This window comes from Pipra filicauda, unplaced genomic scaffold, assembly GCF_003945595.2.
Source record: "Pipra filicauda isolate LSUMZ 115617 unplaced genomic scaffold, ASM394559v2 scaffold974_size42830_pilon, whole genome shotgun sequence".
NCBI lineage: Eukaryota > Metazoa > Chordata > Aves > Passeriformes > Pipridae > Pipra > Pipra filicauda.
Window position 1 is genome coordinate 3,957 of NW_024105169.1, and position 10,253 is coordinate 14,209.

At 51.3% G+C, this 10,253-nt stretch overlaps 1 long non-coding RNA gene across 1 annotated transcript; it reads left to right on the forward strand.

The window, feature by feature from the left end:
* Positions 1-8,194: 8,194 nt before the first annotated feature.
* LOC114001576 lies at positions 8,195-10,253 on the forward strand. The gene is made up of 3 exons (XR_005562253.1): positions 8,195-8,263; positions 8,788-8,947; positions 10,210-10,253. It is a non-coding gene; the product is annotated as an uncharacterized LOC114001576 (long non-coding RNA).

The window sequence follows — 10,253 nt, forward strand, 5'->3', positions numbered from 1 at the left end:
TATGCAATGCAACCACCAGAAGTGTTAGATGGAACATGCCTTACCAACATCCTAGAGTCTTTTGGACTTACGGGATGGGGAAAGCGGATAGCACAAATTGGAATAACAATTGTCATTGGAATTTTGTTCCTGATTACCGGCATTGGCCTGGTTAAATGCATGATAAACCCCTTGCTTGTTTCCTTCTCCCCCTCTGTTCGCTAGATTCGCATTACCACCACCGAAGAAAACTACCTCGATGTGCCGAGAAACAAGGTCGAACCACGGGCTGGAGTGGAACAGACAGATACCATACAGATGCCAAAAATGATGTTTCGCCAGTGTTTCTGCCTGTCAAAAACTTCCTACCAAAACTCCTGTGGCAGTTTTTCACCAGAACTTCTCACCAGAGGCTTCCCACGGGAGTTTTCCTGCCAAAGGATCCTGGTATTGTCCAGCCTTATCCTATCTCTGCCAACATCTGAACAGGGCTAGGTGCCAAAACACCACAGGCTACCTCCTTGAACACTATAAAAGCTGAAGAGAAATTTGGGAAAACCAGGGAAAGAGGAGTGAGCAAGAGATTTTGGCTATACCAGCTGAAAAATCTTGTCTCCGCCTCGCCCTCACCTTTTCTTTTCTTCCGCCGCCGTAAAACTGCCTGCCCGTCACCAGAGACTGAACCTCTGCCCTCCGGAATTGCACCGGGACCCTCCGTGCTACCCTGCGTGAGTTTTCCACCCTAACCCCATTTCTGAGAGGTACGGCAGGACCGAGACCTCTGCACAAGCCTGAGACTGGGCCGGGGTGAGTGACGGCGTGAGCTGCGGAGAAGCCACATCCCGGCTGCATTCCAGACCCCCTGCAGCTAAAGAGATAACATCACACCGAAAGGCGGTGGAGCCAGAGAGAAAAAAAAAAGGCGAAAGCTGCTTCTTTCTCTCCCTCTCCCCCCCCCCACTCCACAAGTCAGCTCGGACGAATAGGTAGTTTTTCGGTGGTAATCTTTTTCTGTGCTTCTAAAAAGTAATCTTAGCATTGTCTAACCTTTTCTTATTTTTTCCTCTTTCTCTTTGCATCTCTTAGCAATTAATAAAAGCAGTTTTGGCATCAACAGTTAACTCGTATGAGTTTTAATTTTGCTCAAGGGAACATTCGAATATAAAAATTCTTTCTGCAATATTTTAGCAGATTGTAACACCCCCCCCAAACCCGATCCAAATGAGGATTCTCGCAGGGAAAAGGTGCCAGCACAGAAAGCCCTGGCTGCCCACCTTATACCAAAAGTGGGCCATTAGCTGAACTTGAGAGACACACGGTAAAGCTTTTCTTTCCATTATTGAACTGCACCCCGTCTATTGATGAAGTGCTCCACTTAAACTCCCAGTCCTATTCCAGAAAAACCCTTAGCCGCAGACCTACCTCATAGGCCACCAAAGACAGCTGGGAAGGAGAGCGGTTCTTCTCTTTTACTCCCTCTGCCTGGACGACCCGCTGTTCAAAGCGCCATGCCTTACGAACAGGCCACACCCCTCTTCTCCTGCTCCAATTTCTATCCCCCAGAAACCACCTGGACTCCACCCCCTGGTCAGCTGATTAGGTCTCGCAAGGCAGCTGGGCTGAGCCGGGCTGAGCCGGGCTGAGCTGGGAGCAGTTTCTCCCTGCAGTTTAAATCCCCCACAAACGCCCTCAGCTCCAGTCAATGATGAGATGATTAGAGCTTGCAGTGCAGCTCCGTTCACCTGCGCTGAACTGAAAGGAGCTCCTCCATGAAGTAAAAATCTCCGAGGAAGAACCTCAACTCGTCTCCTGGTTACCTCACAAGGTCCTTAGGTGCAGATGAGCTGATGTGGCTTGCTCGAATAGCAGGAAACAGACCACTTACTCCGCACAGAGTGCCCAGGCTGCGCCACACACTGCACCTGAAAGCCAAAGCTCATCAGGCTTTCTGTCCTGGGGCACAGGGCTGCTGTCCCAATGTTTCTTGCAAATCCCACCTTCCTGCCTTTGCCAAGTTAGGCAATATCAGCCTTTCCTTGGCTATGAGAAGTTTCCTTTATTTTTAACAAAGCAGAATAATTCCAAGTCCCGTCTGCTAAGCATAAGCAGGTGGGTGACAGAAGGCAGTGGGGTGTAAGCCCTCCTGGTACCCCAGCTTTTCCCTTTGCCTCTTCCTGACCTGGTTGCTGTTTGTCCTGCCAGGCCAGGGATCCTGAATCCCTCCAAGGGTCCTGGAATTGATGAACTAGAGGTGTAACTGAGGCTGGGTTTTACCCCAATTAAAGAGGAGTTGCTGAACCAGCCCAGCATACGGAACCTCTGCCCTCATAGAGCAACTGGGAACAACTAAGGGGTTTTACAGAAATGCCGGCAGGATAAAGGGTTTGGATGAGCTTTCCCAGCAGCCAGTGCCCTGCTATGTCTGCCTACAGATCCGTTTTCTGTCTGTATTTCCTGCAGCCGACTCCAAGCAGAATGGGATGGTGTCTTAAAAGCTGGTGGGGTGGGAAAGGGGAAGATCTGTGTTAATTTACAATTCCACAAGATTATCCTTTCAGTCTGTTTTACTTTTGGAGTGTGAAGAACAAGGGGAAGTGGGGTGCAGTGGGGAACCAGTGGAATCCACCAGGCAACTAAAACTAAGCTGGACAATGCTTTTCTCTTTTTCCTTCTTTTCTTTTCCCCGTTCCTACAGAAACTATGTGAAGGATAATTTTAATGTGTGGAAGACGATAAGAGAGAGAGCAGTGGGAACGTTCTAAGAGCTTTTACACGTTTCTTTCACAGTCTGACTGCCCCTACTCAGAAAAAGTCCCAAGGATTAAAATACCAATGGACATCATGGAGCCTTTCCTAAGTGATAGCAAACCCGCCGACAGTGAGTAGAACTAACCTCTCGCATGCCTGCTTGACTCTGACTTGCACTACAAATATATATCTATATATTTAGAGTGATTTTTTTAAATTTTTTAATCTTTCCTTTTACTTGAGAAGTACTTTTTCTTGTTCTCTTTTTTTTCCTCTCTTTTTTAATTTCCAGGCCTCTGCTTTATGACAGATTTTGCTTTTGTGAGCTTTTTGTTTTGGGTTTTTTTTCCTTTGCTGGTTACAAAATCAATGTTGTTCCTTCTGGTGCCTCCAGCTTAAGTGCTTTTCTCCAGCTCCTGACAGGTCTCCTGGCCACCCACTCTCTGCTCTCCTCTGCTCTCCTCTGCTCTGCTCTGCTCTCCTCTCCTCTCCTCTCTTCTCCTCTCCTCTCCGAACCTCTCCGAACCTCTCCTCTCCGAACCTCTCCGAACCTCTCCTCTCCCCTCCCCTCCCCTCCCCCTTGGTGTTAACCTGCTGATGGTGGGATTTATTTTTTTCCTCTGAGTCTGTTGTTCTGGATTTGCAGCGCTGTCCTGTCACTGTTTGTTTCCTTAGGTGCCAAGCAGTTGCAAAAAAAATCAGCACTTAACAGAGTAATTAATTATTTGTGTCATTAAGCTGCCCAGGCAGGGATCAGTTGGTCATTAACTTATTTCCCTTCTTCGATGATTTGCTTTTGTGCTCTTCTCTTGGTTTTAATTTCTCATGTTAATATCCGTAAATGCTGATTGTAATCTTTATTTTCAGTCATTCCCACTTTACATTTTCCTCTTTTAAGTGAGGAATCACAGCTGACCTTGGCTTTTTTGCCTTTGGGCTGACTTTTTAATATACTAAGGGTGTCCTATACTGTTTTGTTGTGAGTTGGGAGGGGAGAAATACAAATCAGAGTAATAAATTAGTGCTGCTGCCAGACTGGTAATTCCTGGGAGTAGGACCTAAACCCCTAGATGATAAATCCTTAAATTATCCTTAGAGTTTAAGAGCTGGGACCCAAGTCCCTTTCCTTTTGGTGGCATAGAGAGGCCTTGGGCAACACGGAGCATTGCTCTGTGGGTTTTAGATACAGAAGTATCTAAAAGTTCTACCTCTTATTTCTAGATGCCAGGCTTTCTGTAAAAAATGTATTGTACCATATATAATGTGATTTTTACAGAAAAACAAACCCACCACACCACAATCTCCAGGACGTGGCGCAGGGCTGGATCGGTTCCATTAACACCTTCTGCTCCGAAGCATCTGGCTGTTTTAGGGTTGTGTTGGTTTTATGGGTTTTATTTTTTATGAGTAATCTTTGCTGTGAAGGAGACGGGATGTGATCCGCGTCCTCCTGCATCCCACACCATCATCTGTGGAATTTACCCGAAATCTTGGCTACTCAGCTTCTCAGCCCCAGACCCGGCAATGCAGCAGGACCAAGCAGGCCAGGCACGGGCATCCCAGGATTTTGGGGTGGCACCAAGTGAGCAATCACCTCAGGGGAGGATTTTCTCTCTGTAGCGTGTTTCTACTGGTGTGTGCATCTAAACAAGCCTTTGGGAAACTGGGTTTCACCAGGACATGAGGGAACACGCTAAAAGCTTCGTCCAAAAATTATAATAAGAAGAAAGAATCCCCGGGCTGTCCAGGTGAATTCCCTGTTGGAGACAACCCCACTGCAGAGGAAGGGCATGTCCTGCCGCTTGGTCCTTGTGAAACCAAAGTTCCTGTTGGTGAAGTCGAGAGGATTTTCTGATGGTGCTGAGACCTTAAATGCCAAATTTGAGCATCTGTTCCCACGAAGGATCCGTCACCTCCGTACATCCCCCGCTCACTCTCAAGGGGTCTTTGCTTCCGTTTCCATGAAAGCTGTGTTGTATGTCACAGGAACGCAGCTGAAACCTGCTCTGAAAAGGCTGGAGAGACGTGGGAAAAGGCCTGAAGAGGAGCAGCTCAATCCAAATTGGGTATTTCGTAGGAAAAGCCTGGGTGGGCGCTTCAGGGAATAGGTTTGGAGGCTGACCCAAAGCCCTCTGAGATCAGAGTCGGCCGTCAGCAACGACCTTCCCCTCACAAATCCAAGGTCCCAGCTCCCGGTGGGACCCCTGACGGCCACCAGCCACAGCCAGCTTTGTCCCAGCTCCGGGAACACGGTGGCCACCAGCCTCTGGCCTGCTGATACGCCTTTGTATTTGGATTTTGATTTTGAATCAACAGCACTTTCAGCTACTTTTATTATTGTTTTTAATTCTCCTAAGTCTGTATTTGCTTTGGAGGAGAGAATGAAAACTTGGGATGAAATGAAGTGGATCAGGATGGTGGAACAAAAAGGAAAAAAGCAGAAAACATTTCAAATCTTATTCAAGTGATTTTTTTTCCCAGTAATGTAAACCATGAAATTCCTTATAACATTATAGTATTTTACAGTTTTATGAAGCTTTCTATTGTGACTTTTATGGAATCAAAAGATGATGAGATATTTTAGCATTTCTATTTTTCAAAATTAAATGTCTACTGAAACTAAAGTAGCTTTATGCATTTATGGGAGAGCTCATGTCCATTTTCGCTCCTTCTGTGTCGAGTCTTGTCTGATTGAATTGAGATCTGAGGATCACTGTGGTGGTATGGGGGAGTGGCTGGAAATTTGGAAGCAGGCGTCCTTGGTTCGCCTGGATTGCCAAGGAGCAGCATGGAGATGAGCCCACTGGTGCCAGGGGTCTCACCTCCTTCAGGAAGCAGGCGGTGGGTGCAGGGGAGATGCAGCAGGTGGAGACCATGGAGAGGAAGGTCCTGGTGGAGCCCAGGAGCACAGGCAGGGGCACCTGGCTGTAGCTGCTGGCGTACTCGTACAGATACCTGCGGCAGGGGCGGGATGAGGAGAGCCGGCACCCCGGGATCGGGAGCAGGAGCTGCGGGATTTAGGGGCGTTGGGGCTGCCCGGGGATGGGAGCCCTCTCCAGCTACCGGGAACGGCGAGTCCGCACCGCAGGACTTGAGCGACAGGGCCGAGGACTGCGGGAGGGACAAGTGGTTATGGCCACCCACGACACACTCTCTCATCCCGGCCGTGGTTTGGGGTCCATCCCCCGCTTTTGGGTCGCGCCCCGGGGCTGCAGTCCCGGCCGTGCCCACCGGGGTCACCGCTCTCCCGTGCCGCGGCACAGCCCCGGCTCCCCCGGCCCGAGCGGGACCGTGTCCCGTTCCCTGGGGGGGTCCCAGCCCCGCTATGGCCGCAGCGGTCCCGATCTCAGCCCCAATCCCACCACGGTCCTCCCGCCGCGGGGCCCCCACTCCGCCTGCCGGGCGAGAGGCGGCACTGGCCAGGACCTGCCGCGGGCACGGGCGGGACCCGGCAACGAGCCCCGGGAACAAACCCCCGAGCACGGACCCCCGGCAACGAGCCCCTGGACTTAAGAGTAAGGGGTTGGAAATCCTCAAAAGCTCAGTGATGACAGAACAGTGTCACTGCCTTTATCAGCTCATCTCTAAATTCAACATGGCACAAGAAGCTGTGCAGAAATACCCATCTCAACAAAGATCTCCCAGAGCAGTCCGAATCCAAGGGAGCTTCACTTCAGCCGTGCACAAGCACCACTCCTGCTCACCTCCGTGCTGTGTTTGACAGAGTCTGACAGAACATTCCTTTGGGGAACGTGCTGGTTCCTGCTCACGAGGAGGCTGATCCATCAGACTTACTGCCTGAGGTACAAAACACTCTCCAGAGTAATCGCCCCAACAACTGTATCAGATAGAAACACATCCTTAGAAAGAACAATTGCGATGCCAAGGTTTCATGTTTTAAACTCTCTGTCTCTCCCTCCAGAGTTCTCCTGGCAATGTAGGGATGGTGTTTAAGAGCAGCATAAGGAGAACTGACAGTCCCTGTCTCACACTTTCCAGGATAGCAACACTGCCAAACTGAGCTTGTAACATAGACGCTCTCAGGATAATTTGTATCTCTCGTTAAATGCTAATTCTTCACTAGAAGAATCAGGACAGAGAGGCTGATTTAAAAACCTAGAGGGATTCGTGGGCTACAATGACACTGAACACGAGCCTGGTGCTCCTGAAAAGGGCAGATATTGACCTGACAAGTGCCTCAGATTGATCTGTGACAAGAAGTGGGAGGTGAAGTTGGTACCAGAGTCGCTGTCCCTTCACACACAGTTGGTCATTGGCCTGCAGAAAAGAAGGGGGTTCCTGCCTGCTGCTCTCCCCTGGCATTACCCCGTTCCCTGGGAAAGTGCAGCTCTTGTCACTGCAGTGTAAAGGTGGGGAAAAGGCAGCCCAGCTTGGGGGGTGACCCTCCCTTCCTTCAGCTGCTGGGAAACGTGGCCGGGGGTCCCTCAGAGGCACTCCAGCTGAGGAGCTGCACCACTGCCAGAGGGACTTGGCAGGGACGGGGCAAGGGCAGCTCCTAAAATGCCCAGCTGGAGGAACGAGCCGCCCAGGCCTCCGCACCAAGCCCTGGACAGGGCATTTGGGCTGCTGGGGAATGGCCCAGCAGGGAGGTTCTGCTCCTGCCAGCCCAGCTGTTGCTTCCAACCGCATAGGAGGGGAAGGTATTTTGTCAGGGCAGTCGCTCATGGAATGGGTTGCCTGGGGAGGTTGTTGTATCCCCATCCGTGGAATGGTTCAAAACATGACTGGATCCCTCCCTGAGCAGCCCGGTCCGATCCCATTGGTGACTGTGGCCTGAGCAGGAGGTCAGACTTAGAGACCTTGGACTGTCTCTTCTGACCCAGATTCCTCTACAGTCCTGCAGCAGTTCTGGCTTCTTACAGTCCATGAGACCTGTTGGTTCCACAGTCTGCAGAGAAGCTCCTTTGCCCAGCAGGCAGTCCTGGAATGCCCAGACATCCATGGCAGAGATTCCCAGAGCTGCCACGTGCCCCAGCTGTCCCTGAGCCTCAGCTTTGGCCTCGGCACTGAAACGCTGCCAGGACCTGTCCCTGCTGTGCAGGTCCGTGGGGCTGCAGGACACGGTGTCACACGGCACACACGGCCACTGGGTCCTGCCAGCTCCTGCAGCCTGTGCTTCCTGATTGCCGGGGATTTTAGGGGCCACCTGTCTCCAGGGCTGGGCAGGGAAACAGAGATTTCCTGTGCCTGGGAGCAACACAGGGCCTTGCCAAGGCAAGCAAATCGCCTGGGCTTCAGGTGCCCGTGTGCAATTCCATGTCCAGGGTGTCTCCCCCAGCAGCAGGTTCCTGTCCCCAGTTCCCGATCTCCCTGAGCGGAGCGGGCGGGGCGGGGCCGCGGGGACCGGCGGGCTGGGATTGGGCGGCGGCGCTCGATGCTGATTGGGCAGCGCTGCCGGCCCGCGGTATAAAGGGCCGGCGGGGCGGGTGGGGCCAGTTGTGTGTGAGGGAGAGAGAAGGGCCTTGGGAAGCTGCTCCATGAGCCACAGCTGTGCCGAGCCCGGGAGTCTGTCCAGGTAAGAGCAGGGCTTATACTGCCGGTGAGGAGCTGGGTTCTGCTGCTGAAACATGCCCATGCCTTGAAATGCAAGGACAGGCAGAAGCCGGGAGGGACCCTGAGCACATTTGAAAAGCCCTTGACTGTGGGCGAAGTGTCCAGGAGAAATGATTCCTTTTTTTGCAGGGAGGCAGTTTGTGAGGACAGGGGGGTTGCTGTGCTCTCTAGCCAAACTACTGCCCTTGGGATGTGCAGGGTGAGGAAATGTTGGCCACGTGTGGGCTGGAGCAAAGGTGTGTGGGTGGCTGTGTGTGACACCCGTGTGTGTGCTGGAAGGGGGTTCTGGTGCCATTGGAGCTGCCAGGGAGCCAAAAGGGGCACAGTTGTCTGAAAAAGGTGCAAGCTCTGTTGGCCTCTGTTGACACCTGCACCAAAGGAGATGCAAATTTCCCCCCTCTTGGTTGCAGGCTTCACAAAGCTCCCAGGAAAGGAAGTTTTAGATTCCAACTCCCCTTTCTGCTAAAGGTTTCCTTGCTCTCTCAGCAGGATGTGGAGTGCCACCATGTCCCCGAGGTCACCCTTTCTGCTGTTGGGAGAGCATGAGGTGGATGGAGAGGATCCCCAGGCATCTGCAGGCAAAAGGGACTGGCACAACTGCGATTTTTCTCCAGCTCTCTTAAGGTGGACTTTCAGGGTACCATGGGTAATGTGCCAGCTCTCCTGCTGGAGTTTTTGTCTTGTGCTATATTTGAACATCAAGAGTAAAACTAAAGTCAGGTGTGTTCTGGAGTATGTTACACTCGTGCAAAGCTCCTTCCCTCTGTTTATTTTCTGTTCTGGAAAGCACAGTCTGGGGTTCCTGGGCACTTCCTCTTAAATGATTCCATGAAAATAATTTTGTACTGAAAGGAGCTGTCTGTTTGAGATCAGATGTCACTGATAAAAGCTTGATGTTTTTTCACTCAGTAAGCTTTTAAAATATCTCATAGTGTGTAGGAATGCCTGGCTTCTAAACCTCACCAACTGAGTCTTAGAAGTTTCTTTGAAGAGCTGTTTTCAGGCAGCAAAATTGGCCCTGCAGGAGGGACTCTGTGCCTGCTTTCCCGTGGCTCCAAGGGATCTCTGGCCCTTCACGCCGGCACCGAGATTTTCTCGGGAAGGGCCTCAGATCCCCGGACCAGTCTGGGACACAGGCAAGATCCCCCTGCATTTATAAATGAGGCCTTGTTGTGGCTTCCTACCCGTACCCATTGGTGGGTTCCAAAGAAGGGCTCTTGAAATGCCTTTTGGGCTGTCCATTGAAGCCTTGGGACCAAATTGGGCCCCCCTGGAGGGACAGTGCTGTTGGTGCCCCCCGGGTTGGGGCACCCCGAGGACTCCAGCGCGCACCGAAAGGATTATTCGGGGAGATCCTCGGGGTGCCCGGCCCTGGGGAGTTCAAAGCAAGGTCCCTGCACTGGATTCAGGCATTGCTGAGAGTATCCCAGGTGTAGCTGTCCATGCTAGACATGGAGCTCTCTACTGGACTGTAATTGGGTTCTAAAAGTGGTACTCCAAGTGCAAAGGAAGTGTGGGATTGGGATTAAGAATCGAGCAGTGATGGTCCAATTGGCTGTTTTCTCTTGAATGTAATGGTAAGAGCTGCAGGAGTGCAAGGTGTGTGTTCCAGTCCCCAGCATTTGGTTTGCACATGTCCTGCTCAGACCCAGGTCCAACTTCCTCAGTCCTTAACACAAGAGAAGGAGAATTAAGGGCTGGCAGTGTTAAGGTGACTGGTGTGACAGGGGTTAAACTGGGAAAACATTGGGGAATTCCTCAGTTTGTCTCTTTGCCAAACTCAGCCAAACCTGTGCTAGGAAGAGATTGAGTGGAAAAGTTGAGGCAGAAATGAAATTAAAAACTGGGGATGTTGAAACTGTAATTGCTGGAACTAAATGTGTCAAAGCAGCAGCTCTTGCTGTGCAGGGAATAACTCCTGTCAGCAGCAAGGTCCCGACTGAAGTGGCAGC